The sequence below is a fragment of the Typopeltis vanoorti genome, chromosome 15 (genome assembly GCF_054136105.1).
Source record: "Typopeltis vanoorti isolate ZY-2024b chromosome 15, IOZ_Tvanoo_1.0, whole genome shotgun sequence".
NCBI classification, from domain to species: domain Eukaryota; kingdom Metazoa; phylum Arthropoda; class Arachnida; order Uropygi; family Thelyphonidae; genus Typopeltis; species Typopeltis vanoorti.
In genome coordinates this window covers 98,139,885-98,160,718 of record NC_143563.1, presented here as the reverse complement: position 1 = coordinate 98,160,718, position 20,834 = coordinate 98,139,885, and the positions used below count along the sequence as shown (strand labels likewise).

The following is a 20,834-nucleotide window of genomic DNA, read 5'->3' as shown; positions in this document are numbered from 1 at the left end:
TCAGTTCCCTAAGTTCTGGCCGAAACCTAACTGCCCACCTAAAACTTTTATGCACATGGCTGAAACGCATGCAAATAAACCAATAGTACATGCCTGATGAAAGACATTTGCAATGAATGAATTAAACAACACGAAACTACTTAGCTCATTTCTTCAGAGTATCTTGATGCAGATTTTCAGATAACGGAAAGAAAGACTACCTTGCGATGTTAAATTCAAATCAGTTGTAGCCTCCGCTTCAAAATTTTTGGGAATAACTTTCGTCGCAGTTCACCATTATGCCTCATGTTGCTAAATGAAACATCCAATAAATTCCCTCGTTCCTTTTCGTAGAAATAACACGATGACCAACAAATACTAAAGAGCAAAGAATACGAGAAACTTCGACTATTAACAATTGGCACCGTAAATTAACTTCACTAGCTCTAAATAAACTGCAACTATAAAACTCTCCCCTTCGCTAGAAGTCACGTGACACAAACTGACGAAAATGCAAAGCGTTCCTCGCTTTTTTACGTAAACAGAACGCGTCACCTTCCGTAAATAACTTTCTCACGTCAATTTTACTTTTCCGGCAAAAACAACAATACCATCAGTATTTTCGATTTTAAAAACTGGATATAATTACCGATATTAAATAAAATTTTCTAAACAAATACATAGCAGAATATTGTCACATTACAAACTACACTTACGCGAAAGAGTATGTTTTCCTGTTATTATCCTTAGCTATTACTCATGTTTTTTTTTTTCCTGTTTAATTGCTTGGTGGAAAAAAAAAACAATAATTACTTTTATAATATTAGGAAAGTGATTATTATTTACCCATTAGTGCTTACGTTGCTGGTTAATTGTTTGCAGTGTAAACAGTCCTTCAGGCTGACTCTAGTTGTCACTGCTCTGGTATTGCTGTGAATAGTTTAAATCACGGTTTCTTAAACGTTTTCTACGACGGAACACTTCACAAATCCTGAAATTTTCACGGAACACCTTGGTTATTTTGTAATGTATTAATTAATAATTAATTGATAATTTAGCTGATTTTTGTATTAATTAAAAATGGATAATTGTTAATTAATAATTTATTATCATTAACTAATTAAACATCAATTAAACCATCATAAAATTAATTTGTGCTGATTTTCATTCACATATTCTGTTCTGATCACCAAATATTTATATTATAAGTACTTACGAGCGAATGCAGACTTTTTCTCCTGTGTGCTGGTAGTTTTCCCCTCCTTTTGTACATCCTGGAGATCTTTGTAGGCTTGAGGTGGATAACTCACTATCTCTTCCGTCACAAACACCTTCAATAAGAGATTTCTTAATACCAAAATTAAACAAAGTCCCTTGTCTTGTCTCTTATTCATATTAAAATTTAAATCTGTAGGCCTATTACTTTTAAAAAATCATGGCACTACAGTTTCGAAACAAGCACTTTCACCGTACAATACGAAATTGCGAAGAAAGTATTCAGTATTACTAGATTTGAGAACCGGATACAGACTACCTTGATCTTCAATTTCAGCGGAAAAATTTTCTTTATACTTCCTTGCTGATTGGTCACTAACATTTGCAACACATATGTTATTTCGACCAGTTTTGGGAACAGAGGATGCATACCTCCGATACATATGTATTGGGCTTGCAGGGCTTGCAGGCAATTTTTATCACCGGTCATGAACAGCGGTATTCTCTTTCCCGATTGTTGAAAGATTTCGATGTGTGAAAATTAACGATAATTCATGAATATTTCCATGTTTAAAAATATGCCACTTGGTCACTGATATTTGCTACACGGATGTCATTTCCTTCAGTTTTGAGAACAGCGGATGTGCGACTCATTGTTATAATCCGCTTGTAGGCAATTTTTATGACCGGTCATAAACAGCGGTATTCCCTTTCCCAAATGTTGAAAGGTTTCGATGTGTGAAAATTAACGATACACAGATGCTATTAGGCGTTCTGGGTCTGAACTTTGATATATTCACGAATATTATTCTCCTCAGAATATTTCTAATATAAAATATTTATTCATGAAAAATGCTTAGAAAACTAAAATGACAAATTCCGGAACTTCTCACGGAACACCTATTCACCTTCCACAGAACACAGTTTGAGAAACCCTGGTTTAAACTCTCCAAATATGTGTCTAGTTCTTTTTCATTCCTTCGGGGGTTTGTATAACTTAAAAAAGTATGTTTAGTTAGTAGTAGTAGTAGTAGGGGCACTTTTGACAAGTTCAAGATCAAGATAAGGAATCGTGATGTGTTGGTTGTTCATTTTTGACGTCATTGTTTGTGTGATGTCATGAGTTTGGAATGTTTGGAATTTTTCTAGGGACCATCTGTGTGTGTGTGTGTGATGTTACGTTGTTTGTTTTGTTCGGGTATGGAATTATGGGTAATGGTAGCGATAAGGATTCATGTCGTGATTGGTGGGGCACTTTGAACAAGATCGAGATCAAGATAAGATAAGGAATCGTGTCGTGAATGTTTGTTATTATCAGATGTAGATAAGTGATGTCATTTGTTAGTTGTAAATAAGTGACGTTATTGTTTTGAATGTAAAAGGTAGATATATTAGTGGATAAGGAATCGTGTCGTGATTGGTGGTGCACTGCTGACAAGATCAAGATCAAGACAAGATCAAGATCAAGACAAGATAATGAATCGTGACGTGGGTGTATGTTGTTATGAGATGTAGATAAATGAAGTCATTTGTTAGTTGTAAATAAGTGACGTTATTGTTTTGAATGTAAAAGGTAGATATATTAGTGGATAAGGAATCGTGTCGTGATTGGTGGTGCACTACTGACAAGATCAAGATCAAGACAAGATAATGAATCATGACGTGGGTGTATGTTGTTATGAGATGTAGATAAATGACGTCATTTGTTAGTTGTAAATAAGTGACGTTATTGTTTTGAATGGAAAGGAAGATATATTAGTGGATAAGGAATCGTGTCGTGATTGGTGGAACACTTCTGACAAGATTAAGATAAGATAAGGAATTGTGACATGTATGTGTGTTGTTTTCAGATGAAGATAAGTGATGTAATTGTTATTTGCAAATAAGTGACGTTATTGTTTTGAATGGAAAAGGAAGATATTATTTTCGTGTCGTGATTGGTGGGATACTATGAACAAAATAGGGGTAGAGTGAATGGGGAATTATGTCAGTATTTTGAATGTGTATTGTTATGAGTTGTAGATAAGTAAATGGTTTGCGTATGGCATTATGAGTGATGGATAGTGATAAGATAAATTTTGAAATGTTTGGAATTTCACTGGGGCCCCACTTCTGTCAGGGACATCACGTGGTGTGTTGGGTTCGCGTATAGTATTGTTGGTGATATTTAGAGATAAGAATCGTGATGTGTTTGGAAATTTCTGGGAAACATATGTCTCTCTGTGATATTATATAGTGTTTTGGTTTGTCTATGGAATTGTGGGCAATGTTTTTGAGATAAGATATCTTAGAATTTTCCCAGGGTGACACACATCTGTCATTGTCATCATGTTTTGTCATTGGTTGTCTATAGATAGCTGTACTAGTTTTCCAATATATTTTGGGGTATTTCTTTCCTGTTAAAGGGTGAGAATTCTTAGAGTAGAGTCATGATGGCGGCAATGATTAGGCCTTTCTGAATAATTAAATTATATGCGTGTGTCCCTCAAACACACACACACACACACACACACATTAGACACGAAAGGTCGCTAATGTATCCATGTTGATAATCTAATATGTACCCTATGATTATTCTTATGAAAAAAAATTTTTTCAGTATTAGAATTACGCTTACCAAAACATATCATCAATGATTATTGAAATTACAATTATCAATTATTATGTTTAAGTTAAAAAAAAATTAACTTACATTTCTTTCCAGAATGTGAACATCTTGGTACTATCTAGGTTTTCTGAACGTTCCAAATTGTTGAGTTTTAACATATATTCACAGCACAGAACACAGACAAAAGTCTAAAAATGCAGTTGACATTTTCATTATAGGTTACTAGGGCTAACATATATTCACCGCACAAAAACACACAAAACATAGGAGTTGAAAGATATTTCTGTAAATAACCAGAAAATATAGTTGACACATCGTTTAGATTACCACCCGTTTGGTTCTGTTCGTTTTCTTGGAGATGACTCATTAATTCTGGTCTTAGTTTCCGGTTCTCTTTTCAGACTATGGAACTATAGTTACTTATTTTGTATACAACTAATCACATCCTGTATTATATGACGTTCATAAAGTATAATATCCCACGTTTTTTTTTATCCCGCGCTTCTGGAACTTCTCTGATTACTGACATCATGGAAGAAAAGTAAACTAAGTGCTTGCCGTTCTGTTAATCTCATTTATTTCCGGTATTAGTCTGTACTTTAGTCTGTTTGTATTAATCACATCCTGTAATATATGAGTTGCGGTATTGTTCAAAAGGTATCATTTTCCCACGGTTGGATGTTTCTCAAACACTTACATATGACTAAGTGATTAGTACTCACATGATTGTAATGACACATATCCTAAAATTATTCATTCCTGATTAAGGATTTTATACACTTATTGTTTTCAAGTAGATGGCTTGTTTGTTTGTTTACATTTTGAGTAGCTATGAAACTGGAATTTATTTCAAATGAATATTAGCTCTGTAATATGTATACTTTGTTAATTTCTATGTTACCTTTTATTTGACTGTAATATTATTAACAAATCGTATTTACTGAATCTAACATACAGAAATTAAAGTGAAAAAAGCAGTATTTTTTTTATTCTTCTGATTTCACATTTGCACTGATGTTCATAGTGTATGATTTCCCACTGGTGCTTACATATAATTCACATGATTTTTCTCCATGTGACATTTCAAAACAAGTTGAACTATGGTTTTTACATATTCAATTATGTAAAACTAATTTCCGTTAGTCCCAATTGACTGTTGTTCTCTCAGCCGGACATTTTTTCACAGTAGGGTATTTATTTATAGTAGGGTATTTATTTAGTAGTATTCATATATATATTTTAACACAATTATTATATTAGATATTCTTTCCAATACAAATAAATAATTATTTATTCTTATTTCAAATGAAAATTAGCTCAGAAAGAGAGAAAGGAAAAAAATGTTTACCCTCAAATAAATATTTATGATCACATCAAACAAAAAATTCATCAGCTTTTTCAAAGTTTTGAAACTCATGCAAATATTGTTTTCATCATTTGGTGGCATTTAAATGAAGAACGGGTCTGACTTTTAAGTTCGTTAATGTTTTTTTATTTTTATATTCTCTTCCAATGATGACTATTATTTGATATATGCATGGCGATTCACTTGATTTTATCTGCACACTATGATATCTTTTTTCTACAGCAATCTTTTTAAGAGTTTTAGTAACGTGTTGGTTTAAAATATCTAATGTCTCTCTGTAAAATAACCATCTAACAGTATTGTGACTTTTCAGGTGAAATCTTCTCCACTAAAATTCTGGCTACTTGATTATTCCTATTACTTCCAAGAGTTGATGGTTTCTTGAAATATTTGAGGGCTTGAATGAATAAATAAGACTTTAATTCACTGAGTCAAAAAAAAAGTCTTCTCTGGTTAGTTTGTGGCATGAAATTTCACAAGGAAAAAAATGTTATGGTCTTACTTAAATTTGTATAACACATCAACGACACCCAATTTGTTCATTTAAATTTACACATTTTATTTGAGTGAAATATTATTTACAAATTGTATTTCCTGAATCTAAGATACAGAAAATAAATAAAGTGAAAAATAGAATCTATTTTTTTTGTTCCTAAAACTTATTGTTAAATTTGCACTGTTGTTCAAAGGTTCTTCCCATGCTTGTGGAATTGCCATCATGTGGTTTTTGACAATGTGACTCTCATCTGAAAATTAATTTTCATTTGGTGATTGTTGGGAATTTATTACTGTAGTAAAATTAAGCGTTGGATATTTATTTTCTTGGAACCAATACATATATTTCAGAGCATTATTAAAAGCAGAATCTTTCGTTATGTTTTCAAAAGCATTTAAAAGTACATGTTATGTTTTCACATTTTGGGCATCCAATTTCATTTAAATCAAGAACAGGCCTCCCTATTAACCTGGTTAATGTTTTTGATTTTTTTCTTCCTTTGGCAAGTAATATATGATATTTGCATGTTGATTCTATCATCCAATCTCTTAGTTTGTCCAAACCTAGTGAACCAATTTCCCACTTCAGCTGATGGTTATATTTTATTAACCAAGAATTCTGTTTTTTAACTCTTTCAGGTAATTCTTTCCAACTACAAAGTGATTTTGTCAATACATATCTTACAATAATTCCATCAGAAATACAAATTTCTTTAGGAAATAAATTTGAAGTCTTATTCAAAAGAAATTGTACATCAAATATAGCAATGATAACCGAAAATTCGTATTTTTCAAAACAACGAAATTCTAACAGTTCGGGTTTTCGATTATGTGAACGAATTGATTTCAGATAACTCAAACAAAGTCAATAGGTAGAATTAGACAATTTCTAAAATAATCAATTACATGGATATCAGTTTTCAACACTTTTCCCCCTGTTCCTGGCATTAATTTCACGGTAGTGATTTTTTTACAATAATTAAACAGAATTCATTAAGGTATAAAGTTGTGGATTTAAATATCAATTTCTAATCAGAATAACCGAATAAAAAATTCACCGTGGATAAACACAACAACAAAAGCATACATCTTTGTTCATTTAAGTTTACAAATGCATATTTTATTTTGCTGAAATACTATTTACAAGTTTATTCACAGAGAAAAATTCGAAACATGTAATTACCTAAAAATATATAACAATATTTAGTTTACACTCTTAACATTTTCCACGTTTTTCACGTCATGATTCCTTATCTTATCTTGATCGTGTCAGAAGTGCACCACCAATCGCTACACAACAACAACAACAACGTTAGTGGCTTGCTGGGTGAAGCATAAAATGCTTTTTGTTTTCCCCTTTGTTTGTGTCAAGAAGCTTGATGGGGGGGGTTGTGAGACTTATGCTCGCACTTTGGGAACTATGGAGTTAGCTCTGTTCTGCTGAGAGCAGGATTGCCTTGGGTCTTTTATGTTTGTAATAGTCATGTTCACTAACTGGAAGCTTGTCTGATTAGTGGGTTGGGATGATAGTGTGCCTTGCTGAAGAACTTCTCCGTATAGGCATGAAGGAGAGAATGGATGTCTGGGGTTCCAGTTTCTTTGTGGATCTGCATGTTTCTGATGAACCGTGGGGGCATCCAGTATCATCCTCAGGCACTTGTTTTGTATCCTCTGTAGTTTCAGGATGTTAGATTTGGATGTGTGACTCCATGCTGGGGATGTATATGTGATTACTGGTCGTATTACCATCTGATATAGTAACAGCTTGTTGCGTGTATCCAATTTGCTGTTGCAGTTGATCAGGGGGGATAGAGTTGGGCTATGGTTCTGGATGTCTTTGTGCCTATGAGCTTGATGTGGCTGTTGAAATTCAGCTTTTTGTCGAGCTGTACTCCAAGGTATTTGGTTTCTGTCTGCCATGGTATCTTTTTTCTGAGGAGTTGGATGTCATCTTGGATGAAGGTTTTGCATCTGGTGAATGGTATAGCTGAGCTTTTGACAGGGTTTATTTGTATCCTCCAGTCCAAGAACCATTTCTCTAACTTTGTGATGGTGTCCTGGAGACGACTGATCGCTAGGTGTGGGCGAAGAGATCTTGTCATTATGGCTGTGTCATCTGCATAAAGGGCTGTGATGGTAGTCCTCATGTTCTGTGGAATGTCGGCCATGTAGATTGTGAAAAGTAAAGGAGTCAACAGGGATCCCTGTGGTACTCCTGCCCTGATTTGGTGCCTAGTTGAGATGGTGCCATTTATTTTTATCTGCATGGAACTGTCAGTGAGGTATGATTTTATTAGATGGGTAAGATTTATTTGAATGTTGGCCTGTATGAGTTTGTAGAGTAATCCTTTATACCATACCTTGTCAAAGACGTTGGCAATATCCAGAAAGACTGCAGCTGTGCGAAGGATCCAGTTGTATCCTTGAATGATATGCTCCACTAGTCGGTGTATTTGTTGCACTGTGCAGTGTACATGGTGGAAGCCAAATTGTTCATTTGGAATTATTCCTAATTGGTCTGATTTTTCTTTTAGTCTTGAGAGGATGATTTTTTCAGCAATCTTTCCTAGGTTGGAAAGCAGGCTCATCGGACGGTAGCTTTGCGGGAGGTGTAGACTGTTTCCTGGCTTTTTTATTGGTATGATGTCGGCTGTTTTCCATGCAGTGGGGAAGTGTTGTATCCTCACTATTGCGTTGATTATGTTAACCAGGTGCACAATAGTCTTTTGAGGAAGTAGTTTGATGATTCTGTTTGTAATTCCATCTGGACCTGGAACTTTTTTGTTGTTTAGCTGTTTTATGATGTTGGTTATTTCCATTGGAGTAGTGGGTGTGATGCTGTCAGGTTTGTCTGTGGCCTGTCTTAAGGTATGCTTGACCTGCTGGTGGACTTTATATGTTAGTGATGTTTATGTTGTCATATGATGGGCTGCATTGTTTTCTAGGTTTTCTGCTATTGCTTCTGCTTTTTCTGTATCAGTGTGCAGTTCCATGTACAATTTGCATGGGGTGGGGAGTAGTGGGTTGTGTTTGGTGCACAGCGTCTTCAGAAATTTCCATATTGTGTGATCTTCTGGGCTGAGTGATGACAGTTTATTTTCCTAATCCTGATTTCTGTGGATTTGAAGTGCTCTTCTGACTTGGTTGTTCAAGTTGTTCAGTGTTTTCTTGTCCTGTGGGGCTCTTGTGTTGTGGTATCTTTTCCTTGTTTTGTTTTTTGTTCTGATGAAGTCCATGATGTTTTCTGGGAGCCATCTGGTTGGGTGGTTGGTTGGTTGGTTGTGGTTTTGGTGACTGCTTCTAGTGCTTTTTTGATTTGGTTTGTTAGATTGCTTACTGCTTCATCTATTTCTTCTTTTTTGTGGATGATGGGTACAGGGCCAATTTATTTTGTTAGGATTTTGGCTAGCTTATCTCATGATATGAAGGTGTGCTGGAGGGCCAGTTGGTCTTGTGTGCTAAATTTGATCAGGATTGGGTTGTGGTCGGATGATTCATTGATCGTCTCTAGTTGATATTGATAACTTATGTTTCTAAGGATAGCTATGTCAAGTACATCTGATCTGCCATGAGGGCTGTAATGAGTGTGCTCAGTGGGTTATGCTATCACAACTGAGTTAAGTGTTGAATAGTTGTGTAGTATGCATCCACTGCTGTTGTTGGTGGTTCTGAAACAGGCTGTGTGCTTGGCGTTTAAATCTCCTACTATGATGGTGGGGTCTGTGGTGCCAAGGACAGCATCCAGGTCTGCTGTCAGTAAAGGCTTGCTTGGTGAGTTGTAGGCAGCATATATCTTGAGGCTTCCTGTGTTGCTTGTGTGGACTTGTATTCCTATAATTTCCAAGTTGGTAGTCTGTGGGTTGGATATGGCATTGTGGTGGAGGTACGATTTGATATAGATGGCAGTGCCTCCCCGTCTGGTGCTGAGTCTATTGGCTCGATACATTGTGTATCCTGTCACCTTTGGGTTTTTAGAGGGTCTCAGGTGGGTCTTGTTGATTAGTATTATGTCATGGTTGTATCTGAGTGCAAATTCCTGTAGTTCTAGTGTTTTGTTGGAGAAGTCGTTGGCATTCCAGGCTGCAATTAGAAGCGAGTTGGGTTTTATTTTGTTTTATTCATTGTTGAGTGCTGTTAGTATGAAATGGGTTCCTTGCAGGAATCTCTTTGTGGAGGATGGCGTTGGGTTTGTTCTGCTGAATTCCTGCAGCATAGTGGCTAGTGAGGCAGTCAGCATTGCTTTAATGTTGGAGCCTAATTGATTGCTCTGTATTGTGTCCTTTGGGTGGGCTGCTTCTGCATAGGTCTTGGTGGGAGGTTGAGCCCTTTCCTTACTTTTGTGGATAGAGTTTTGTTTGTTTGAAGACTGGTCAGCTAAGATGCTTTGAGTGGTCCAGATCGGGGGAGGTTGGACGGGTCTTGTAGTTCCGTGATTTCTGGGGTGGTGGTTGCATCCTTTGTAGTTTGCTGGGTGGGAACCTCCACAGTTGGCTGGTGTGGTTCTTGGTTTTGTGCATGTAATGGTTTGATGTTTCTCACCATACTTCAGGCATCTGAACTCAGCTTTGCATAGTTTTTGGGCATGGCCAAACTTTTGGTAACGATAACATTGCCCTGCTGTTGCCCTTTTCCTGAGTGGTTCTGTTGTTATCTTTAGTCTACAGACCGCGATTATATCGTAAATTCGTCTTTGCATGTTCTGAATCTAACTAATACTAATGGCATCGGTCGTTTATCGGATCTGAACATCCGGCTGACTTTGATTGGTGTTAGGCCCTGATGAGTAAGGTCTGCCGCGATTTCCTTGGAGGTAATGCCTTCAGTGACACCTCGGAGTTACAACCTTGACATTTGTTGGTGAACGTGTTAGAACACTAAAAATTTATAAAAAGTACTAGATCTGGTACGAAAGCACTAGATGTGGTCACCCTGGTCACGACTTGCAGTGTTGTGAGCAGCAAAAGTCGACTTATGGCGCCACCACAAAAGAAACTACTGCATAATTCAAATTACTAATACTGCACAAAACGATACAAGTTTGAAACAAATTAAAACAAAAAGAGCAAAAAATAATTATGAGATTTCAAAATTTTAAAAACTAGAAACGTTCTATAAATTTTCCGTGTCCCCCTGATTAAGAATCACCGAGTTAGCTGATCTGATACAGAGATAGACTTTCTTTTCCCTCCCTGAAACGTGGATTTTTCTTTACCCATACTGGCAAATTGGTAAGATAAATAAAATAAATTCCGTCTGATGATACAGCGTTCCCCTCTTTTTACGGGAGTTCATGGTACCATCTAGCTCCCCCAAATTTTATCCAGACTCGAGAACCGGCATAGGCTGACGAATCAGACCTATGGCTGGTTCAGTATTCCTGACTGCAATCCGTGTGTGACCTCGGACTGGTTTGCCTGCTTGCGGGATGAAAAACACCAGATAAACTGGTGGGAAAAAACCTGCTTCCACCCCCAAAACTGGCTAACTTGGCTATGGCTGAGGAAGATCCTTGAGCTCCTCACGTCGTTGACAGGAATCGAACATAAGACACTCCTTCCCCAGGCATATGGTTGCGAAGCGGAAAGCCACTAGGCTAACCGCGCGGACATTGCTAAGATAACACACACATGCAGTTCACAGACTAAAAGTACTATTAGCAGGCGGTAGATGGTGTTGTGAGTAATGAATAGTAGCATGTAGATGGATGACTGAGTAGTGTGCCATCCTGCAATGAATCATTGGACACCTTGGAGATCAAATAATAATAATAATAATAATTTAAAGAATATGTGAATATATTTATTATAATTATGAAAACAAATACTTTCAGGAATTTTTACAATAATACCTAATCCTAAATCGCATTTTTCCTAAATGCTATTTAGGATTATGCACTCAATTTCATTTTTGCCTAAAATCATAATAATAGCATCGTTAGTCCTTCAGAGCTCTCGAATGGCGTTTGCGATTAAAACAGTGGTTTCCACCAGGCTTGTGCTTTCTCAGGATTGGGTGCCATGAGAATGCAAAAGGACTATAGTTTCCACCCGTTTCATTTTATATCAAATAACTTCATATTCAAATATTCTTTTAGCAGGTTGTAGGATAAACAACCTGAGTTTCTGTAAGAAAAACTTTCCAACTTAATTAACCCACTAACTCGACCAACCATTACAAGCAAAGGTTGGCCGATTGGTAGAGCCTTTGCTACTAATAGCTCATGCAAAAAAGTTAAGCAAATTTGAGCGTGGAATTTGTTGGAAGGAGTTCAATCGTTCGATGAGTCTTTGGACTCCCTAGAGGTGTCACATAATAATAACTTATCTTCAGCTGAAAAGTCTTTATAAAAAGTCTTCGCTTTCTAGACGGGATTCGAAAGGAGGTCTTTCAAACTGAGGAGACTCTCTCACAACGCTCAAACCAGGGAAATTTTTTAAATTTAAATTTAAGCATTATTTTTTTTTCATTTATTCGACCGAGTAGTGATCTTTAAATGTAAGTATATTTGTTTTTGAACTATAGCTAACAGTCCAGTGGCGCACTCAAGATTTAATCGGGGGGGGGGGGGGAGGCGAGCACTCAAGATTTAATCTTGGGGTGCAGAGTTTAGTAGACAATTTGAGAATACACACTACGCATTGCATACAGCCTATGACTGAGCATATGCAGTTACCGCCAATATGACCCGTGATCTCCTCTGGCAAACGAAGTAGCACTCGGTCCTCCCGAGCACTACTTCGTTCGCCTTGCGTTCACAGCGTCCGTGATTCCCGAGAGCTATAGGGCATCTTTATTCCCACCTTATGTGGCCGCTAATTCATAAGCAGTATAGAAATAGACGACACAACACAACATAAATAAAAAAATGAATTTTAATTAGGAAAAGATTTTTGGAAAATTTTCTAGTGTTTTTTTAATTTTTCTGTTTTTTTTTGGGGGGAAGGGACCTTATCCCCCCTGGGTGCGCCATTGTAACAGTCTGGTTAGTCGAGTGAACAACGTCTCCAGTCAACAGGCTACAAGCTCAAATCACGCCTTGACACGGTTGTTTGCGAAACCTTTTAGTGACAGACGAATTTCATTGCCCTCTGTGCGACCACTGCTCTGTTTATTGAGACATGAAATGGCTTAAAGTTCCATTTCACGTTAATTTATTATTTTGTATAATCTAAAAACGCTGCTTTAGAAACAAAGAATGTGCCAAGTGAACGATTCGAACTTGCAGCCTTTCGGTTGCCAATTTAGGTATATGGCAGTATTTTCCAACGTTTTTTGGATCATACCCCGCCTCAAAGATTTTGATGTCCCCCATCGCCGACAACGGTGAGTGTTTTGAGTATATCAGTGATGAGGTGACGAATGCAACATCATTTTCTAATGCCCTCCCCCTTGTGGGGCGTAAGAGACATTGAGAAACAACTACGGCAATGAACTTTTTTTAAAAAAATAATACAGCTAGTAACAAGTGAAGTGAAAATATTTCACATAAGTAAAACAGGAGAAGCTGTTTGATTGGTAGTTATTTGAAGCCGTCAGCTAAATCTTCTGCTAGTGGGTTCGTCATTGGTGGTGTTTCACTAGTAAATAATATGAAAGTCACGCCCACTTATATTTGTTTAAGATGATATTCATCTTTGTGGTGGACTTATCGTCGACGGTTTTTGTCTTAGTGTATAATCAATTGTGAAAATGTTTCCACATGGTATACAAAGATACGAAAAGAATCACTTAATTGAGTGTCTATGCGCAAAGGATAAAGTTGGGAAGAGAATTGTTATGGAGGGCGCTGTGTTAGATATGCACTTATTAACATTAAAAAGCAAGATATTGTTTTACTTGTTGAAGTTTGTGGACTCGTGTATGTGTCTAACTTTATGAGCACATGAAATGTGTTTTGTATGGTAGTAGATTTCTTGACAAATACCTGTAATGTAACACTGATGGGATAAATTTCGTCGTTGAATAAAACAGGTAATTATTTCTGTATTTCCTGTCACATATCTATCTAGGTATAGAACTTTTCTAGGCAGATAAACGGCTACCGTTGTGCTAGTTTGTCAAGCAGGTACGGGTACAGGTAAGTCTTCGGGATTCGGTAGCCGCGTGAGTTAATAATGAATATTAATATATAGTACACAAATTATGAAAACTAGTGGAGTACTAACCGATCTCTTTCCCATGACAAGGAAGCTTAAGATCGCGCTCTTTCCTCATAAGAAGTTCAGGAAAGACTTCTTTCTGGGCACTTGGTGTGGGTACAAGGATTCGTTTAGCATATCTGCAATCAGTGGCGTACTCAGGATATAATCTTGGAGGGGGCCGAGCGCTCAGGATATAACCTTGGGGGGGGGGGGGGGGAGAGTTGAGTAGACGTTTTGCGAATACACACTACACATCGCATATGACCTATAACTGAGCATCTGCAGTGATCGCTAATTCATAAGTAGCACACAACATAAATAAAATAAATGAATTTTAATTATTATTATTATTATTATTATTATTATTATTATTAAACAAGACCTCATGGAGTCAAAGACTCATCTAGGAGGTCCTTTTATCTCACACACATCTCATCATACCGGGTCTTAAACACATTCAAACTCCTTGCAGACACCACACTCTCAGGCAAGGCATTCCAATCATTCACAACTCTGCACGAAAAAAACCTGCCTCTCACTCCCCTACTCACACCCTCTTTATACAGTTTCCAGGGATGACCTCTGGTTCTCCCCTGATCTCCCACTATTCGCTGTAGAACTTCTCCACCATTGATCCTATAGCAACCCCTTACCAACTTGTAGGTCTCTATCATATCTCCCCTCTTCCTTCTCTCCACTAGTCTCTGCAAATTACATCTTTTCAATCTTTCCTCATACTCGACATTCCAGAGGTCAGAAACTACCTTAGTCAGTCGCCTTTGGACCCTTTCCAACATCTCCTCATCCTTCTGAAAACCAGGTGACCAAATCTGGGCACAATAGTCCATGTGTGGCCTAATCAAAGCCTTATACAATGGAACAAGAATCTCCCTACTTCTACACGTCAGTGTCCTCCTCATCATTCCCAGAAGTCTTTGTGTTGTCTTCACAATTTTGGCGATGTGACCCCTAAATTTTAGATCTTTATCCACTATCACTCCCAGATCTCTTATTTCCTCTACTTCCAACAATATATTCTTACCAAGCATAAATTCTGCATCCCATCTTTGTTTTCCAAATTTTAAAACCTTACATTTTGCAACATTGAACTCACACCCCCATTTGCTTGCCCAATCACTCAATTTATTCAAGTCTTCTTGCAAGGCCACAACATCTTCACTACTCTTTATGGTTCTTCCCAACTTTGCATCATCTGCAAACAACTGAATATCTCCATCCAAATCTTCGCCAATATCATTAATATACAAGTTAAATAGTAATGGCCCTAAAACAGATCCCTGAGGCACTCCACTAGTGACTTTCCTTTTCCTGGATATTGCACCCCCATACACAACTTGTTGATACCTATCAGATAGCCAGTCTCCAATCCAATGCACTAATCTAATATCCAACCCCATCTGCTCTAGTTTGACTGTCAACTTATCATGAGGCACTCTATCAAAAGCTTTTGCGAAATCCAAGTATATTACTGTGTATCCTTCTCCTCTGTCCAAGGAAGCAGTCACTTTATTGTAATAAGTAAGTAGATTACTAAAACACGACCTCCCTTTAGCAAATCCATGCTGTCCATCAAAGATTATACCATTGTTGTCAACCCAACTCTGGATTCTAGCTCTCACAAGCTTCTCCAACAACTTAACCACAACACCCGACACACAGATAGGCCTATAGTTTGATGCTTGAGTTCGATCACCTCCTTTATGAAGTGGCACAATCTTGCCCTCCTTCCACTCTTTAGGGACTTGACCAAGTGCAAGACTCGTATTAAAAAAATATGTCAAGGCAGGTGTCAACTCTCTGGCACATTCCTTCAGAATACGTGGTGATATATTATCAAGTCCCACAGCCTTATTTACATCTAGTTTACTCAACTCCCCAAACACCTCTTGCTCACTTACAGTCAGTCTCTCCTCCCCATCATCAACTGCTCTTAATCTCTCCATGAAGTCACATTCACAAGATTGAAAGATCTTTATGAACTGCTCATTAAGTATCTCCACCACACATTCTGCAACAGCTGTCTTTATACCATTTACTCCAATCAATGTCATCCTTCCATAATCATTCTTTCTTTTGCTGGCTACATATCGAAAGAACTCCCTAGGATTCTTTTTAGCTTCATTAGCTAACTGCTGTTCATACCTCTCTTTAGCTACTCTCACCAACCAAGTCACTCTCCTTGCCTGGTCTTTGTAGAACTCATGAAATTGGTTACTTCCACTTCTCTTATGCTGCCTCCACAATGCCCTTTTTCTCTGTATTGCATGCTTAATCTCTTTATTCATCCATCTCACACCTAACTTATTTAACCTTCTCACCCGTGGTATACATTTAGACATTGCATCCACTAAATATTTTTTGAAAATCCCCCAAGCTGCATTGATCTCTTTTCCAGCTAACTCCTCATTCCATGCTACACCTGCAAGCTGTCTCCTGAGCTCTTCATAATCACCCCCCTTGTAGTTCCACATATACCCTTTTTTCACAGGGGTCCTTGCACTGCTGGCAACCACCCAAGTAATCACCTCATGGTCACTTTCACCAATTGGTGGATGATTTGATACCTCATTGATAATTACATCCTCCGATGAGATGACCAAATCCAAGACCCTTAATCCTCTTGTGCCCTCTGTTACATACTGTCTGAGGTAGTTATCCCTCAAAAACTCAAGAAACTCATTTTCTTTACTTCCAGTTGCTATCTCTTCATTCCAGTCTATATTGCCATAATTAAAATCACCCATAATGATCACCCTTTTCTTATTTGCTTGGCTTATTTGACTATACATTTCACTATCACCACCATCCACATTACCAGGTCTATAACAACATCCCACCAAGTATTTGATTCTATTCACCTCTATCTCACACCATACTGCCTCAAAACCACTGGCCCCATTTCCCCCTTGCATCTCTACCTTGTATGGACATAACTCTTTCTCTATCATCAATAGCACTCCCCCTCCCTTTTTACCCCTTCTATCCTCACGAAACACATCATACCTTTCCATCTCTATTCCTGTCAGGATGTCATCCTCATCTAACCATGTCTCACTTATTCCGACAATCTCTGGGTGCACAGACGCAATTAGTGCAACCATTTCATCTGCCTTGTTTCTTATACTTCTAGCATTGGTATACAAACACAACAACTCATTTCTGGATCTACAGCTAGTTCCACTGATACCACTCACTCGATGTGATCTCTCCATGCTGGACTGGGGCCATTTCCCTTTCTGCTTCTTCATTTTAGAACCCTTTGCAATTCCATCTGTTTCCTTTTGATCCCTGATCATCCCATTACTTTCCTGCCTACACATTCTCTCACCTCCTCTTGCAGCAAATTTCATCGGAGGATGTAATTAGGAAAAGATTTTTGGAAATTTTTCTAGTGTTTTTTCCTTTTCTTTGGGGGGGGGGGTGCCCGGGCCCCTTGGTCCCCTCTCTGGGTGCGCCACTGTCTGCAATAAAAAGAATTAAATGTTTATAAAAAAAATCATAAGATAGCAGAATACAAATAGACCCTCAGATCAACAAAACATTTCATTTCCAGTTATATCATTTACTGTTAATGCGTTATTAATAACAATGTCATTGTTTGCCATTGATAAGTTAATGGATAGTCAGTATACGTAGATTTATTATCGACAGCACGCCTGCCCAAATATTTTACTTATCCAGTTAATTAGTTCATTTGATATCTTTCTTATCTGATTCATACTCTCCCAAACAAAAAAAAGTAGTTTGTCAGCACACACACACACACAAAGCTTGTAATAGTGTTTTGTGAAAAACATGGTTTTGCTATGTAATGTTCAGGGGGATTATGTGCAAATCTTCTATAGAGATCAGCAATTGTTTGCTTAAGGGAAAGTAAGTTTTTAATCATTTAAAAATGATGGTGATGAAGAAGCCTTTTCAATTCCATACATAATGACATGTTCTGGCAGAGCATGGATGTCCACAAGCTTGTTATTAGTTAGCACTTTCAGTCTTCTGCTTTGAAATGTATTTGAAATACTGTTATTTATTTTTATTTCTCATAGAGATGTTTGATGCTTGACTTGTTTGGAGTCTACTCTTCACTGTACTGCTGTTCAAATTCTTTCTTTCTGGTTTCAAACTTAGAAAAATGAAATGAATTGTGTATGTACCTTTTTTCTTTCTTTCTTTCTTTCTTTTTTTTTAAATTGCTTCCACACATGAAGCTCTAAGGCCCCTTTGGCAAATGGATGCAATACTGTGTATGGACTGGAGTTGAGAGGAAAGTAATCTATTAATATTCAAAAAGAATTTCTGGAGGCTATAATCGTTAAGGAATACTTCATAATAACTGTGTAACCATGAATGAAAGGAATACTTTATGAAGAAGACTGTTCCATAGACCTAAGATAAATGAATAGGAATAGTATGTTTAGTGAGAAAAAGCAGTTTAATTGTAATAAGATGCTGATTATGTTGTTTACTGTAGGTTTAGCAGAAATGGAGCATGATAGATGCCAGTTTGCTGAGTGTCCTTTGAAATATTTGTGGAATATTGTCACTAGAGAAGTGTTAGGTGCACCACCAAAAGATGTGGGAGCAGTATGTCAAGGTTGGACATATTAAGAATTGGTACAGAGAAAGTAACTGGATAGATGAAGAAATTTCTATTATAAGAAATAGCAGTGTTTATAAGGAAGAGAATGAGTGAAATAATAGGCAAGAGAGCACCCTCCACTATTACATGCAATGAATGACCTGTACAAATAGGCCATCCATTTACAAAGAAGGAGGGCAGACCACAAGATCAGTTTGCTGAATTACCTTTGATACAAAACTCTATCAAAAGGCTTGGAAATACCAAATGCAACAGCACAGGCTTCTCCACACCTTTACATAGTATGTGCCCAGAGGTGTAGGCAAGTAAATCTGGGATCTTGATTGGCAGAATGCATATTGGTTGTTTATTAGTTGACGGTTTTCTAGGTGTTAACTATTGATGATCTTTCCCATTACTTTAAACATTTGGGTGAGAGCAGTTAATCAATCGTTTGATAGTAGACACGTCACCTTTTTTGTGAATTGGCTTATATGAGCTTTCTCCCATGCTGTAAGTTGATGCCCACTGAGTAGAAATGATAAAGAGGTGATAATTCAAGTGAACATCTCTTGAGCATTGGTGGGATAATAAAGTTCAGAAGCCTTTTTGATATCTAGGTTACTCAAGATTTTTCTGATAGAAGGCAACAGGAGGTATGTGAAGAAATTTTCCAGATAAAGGACTTGATTTACACTTGGTCGTTTATGCAAGTGTTCAATGAAAAGAATGATGCCAATAAGTCAGCTTTATCTGTAGATGTTGCAATACTACCATCTGGATGAGAGAGACAGAAAAAGTAGAAGAAGGAAATAGCAAGTTATATTAAATTTTATCTAACCAGAGTGGAGTTATTGCTATCTATAACCTTGAAATATTTTTTTCTGCAAATGGCTTAGTTGCAATCTGATTGAATTGGATTGGCTTTTATAAGGATTGATTCCAACACCAGATTTCAATGAAATACATTTAGCCAGTAGTATTTTTGTCTATTTTTTGTGGATAGACAAATTATTTTTGTCTATCCACAAAAAATATTTGTGGATAGACAAAACAAATCTAATAGGTAATTTTGTGAAACTTGTAGGTTAAAGCATTGTTTCTATAGTGAATTTTATATAAAATTGTTCATTATTGTCGAACTCTACTTTTAATTTTTTACTTTTAAGTTTATTTTATTTATGATGGCATTTAATGAGAAGGCCTTTGGGGAGGAGTATTAAATTAACTAGAATACCTCATAAGATAATATATTTAATCCAAATTTACACCACTGACAGCCAAAGCATGATATTAGCTAATGGGATTAAATATTAAGATAGGATTGAAGCAAGCAGATGCCCTTTCTCTCATCCTTTTTGATTTAGCATTAGAAAAATGTATTTGAGAAGCTGTAAAATACAAACAGAACAGTGGAGTTATTGCTATCTATAACCTTGAAATATTTTTTTCTGCAAATGGCTTAGTTGCAATCTGGTTGCAATTTATGCAATTATTGGAATGCTTTGCCTGAGAGCGTGGTGTCTGCAAGTAGTTTGAATGTGTTTAAGACACGGTATGATGAGATGTGTGTGTGAGATTAAAAGACCTCCTAGATGAGTCTTTGACTCCATGAGGTCTTGTTTAATAATAATAATAATAATAAAAACAGTAATATTAGGATATGCAGATGATGTATGCCTGGTTGAGAAAATGCTGAAAACATTAGAACAACTTTTAGTAAAGTCAAAATTGCTGCAGAAAAACAGGGATTACAAATCAACTAGGATCAAACTGAATGTTTAAATGTATGCAGAAAATGACCAGTTCACCATTGATAACCTGAAATTTAAAAGTGCTGCCTCCTTCAAATATCTTAGAACATTGATTATTTGAGATAATGAAATTAGTACAGATATAAAAGCTAGCATACGTACTGCCAATAGACCTTATCACTCACTACATCATTTACTATCTTCCAAAATCCTATCAAGCAGAATTAAAACAGACATATTGAAGCCACTCATTACACCTATTGTTCTATATGGAGCAAAAACCTGGAGCATAACAGACCATGATGCAAAAGTGCTGCAGATCTTTTGAAAATAAAATCTTCAGAAAAGTCTATGGACCAGCCTGTAAGAAATAACACAACCAATGAATGGAGAAGAAAACATAATAAAGAACTATATGAACTCTATAGATCCCCACTTCTAGCTGATGAATTTAGAGCATATAGATTGAGATGGCTTGGATATCTGAAAAGAATGAGGGAGGAGAGACAGCTAAATAGGCATTCAAGATGAAGCCTGAAAGAAAGAAAACCTAGAGGTAGACTGCAGATGATAACATGTATCTGCAATATATATGCAAAGTTGGGACAAACCATGACGTGTAGAGAAGATGTTGTGGCCTTACGAGAGGACTTGAATAAATTGAGCGATTGGGAAT

At 36.9% G+C, this 20,834-nt stretch overlaps 1 protein-coding gene across 1 annotated transcript in view; it reads left to right on the top strand.

Moving 5' to 3' along the window:
- Nucleotides 1-13,344: 13,344 nt before the first annotated feature.
- LOC150099019 (endoplasmic reticulum junction formation protein lunapark-like) overlaps nt 13,345-20,834 on the top strand; it is a 93,666-nt gene continuing 86,176 nt past the window's right edge. Inside the window, exon 1 of the mRNA XM_090405575.1 lies at nt 13,345-13,634. The gene's annotated coding sequence lies outside the window, so the exon portion shown is untranslated. The remainder of the gene's footprint in view (nt 13,635-20,834) is intronic.